Consider the following 957-nt stretch of genomic DNA (forward strand, 5'->3'; position numbering starts at 1 on the left):
ATGAAGCCCTAGGTCTCTCTTTCCATATGTCTACACAGACCATTAAGGGGTTCATTTGGAACAGATACAGACATATCTTAGCAGTAGGATTCAGCTAAATGTCTAATTGCTAGGACATATGTCCAGAAGAAATATCGAGGCCTAAGGCAGAAATCCAAATAACCTAAGATAAGGTTTCCTAGATTCCTGTCTTTGTTTATTCAAGGGTGAGTATGCAATATCTTTAGTCATTCTAAGTAACTGGAAGATTATTTATTGGACTAAAGGAAAGTCATATATAGCATCCATTATATTAATTTAAAAAACTTGCTTCTGATCAGATAGTAAGGTGACTATAAAATTAGGGGAGATGCTTCTGGAATGTTCTAATTAATCTTTCAAATGCTAACTAATCATCCTATTGGATATATATCTCTGCTTATGGCAATTCAAATATTAAGCAGCTATATCAATTGTTAAGATTGCAGGTGAGTGTCTGTTTTACTTCCTGGAATGCATGCTACATGGTATGGGAAGGAAACATTCATAACATACGGAGTCTGTACAATTCCACATCTAGAGAAGATGACCAGGAAATGTTTTTGGATAAAGGGATATTATCTGCCATCTTTTTTTCTCAGTTTGAATTCTACTTTTGATTCTCATTTTCTGCTATCATTCTTCCTTTCTCCCTCTCTGTCATACTTCTTTCCTCTCTTTCTCTGTTGATCATGGAATTCTATAGTTTTGCTGTTGAGGATCCTGCACAGGCCCATGTACGAAGGTTCAGTGCCCTGGTGCCACTATTGGGAGGGGTTGGAAACTTTGAGAAGTAGGATCTTGTGGAGGGTTCTTGGGTCCCTGTAAGGGGTTTGGCACTCTTGCCACTCCTCTTTCTCTGTCTTATGTTTCCTTACATGAGGTGATCATTTTCCTTCTGCCACAAGCTGCTTTGCATTGACTCAAAATAGGCCCAAA

Source organism: Jaculus jaculus, chromosome 11 (assembly GCF_020740685.1).
Source record: "Jaculus jaculus isolate mJacJac1 chromosome 11, mJacJac1.mat.Y.cur, whole genome shotgun sequence".
Classification (NCBI taxonomy): domain Eukaryota; kingdom Metazoa; phylum Chordata; class Mammalia; order Rodentia; family Dipodidae; genus Jaculus; species Jaculus jaculus.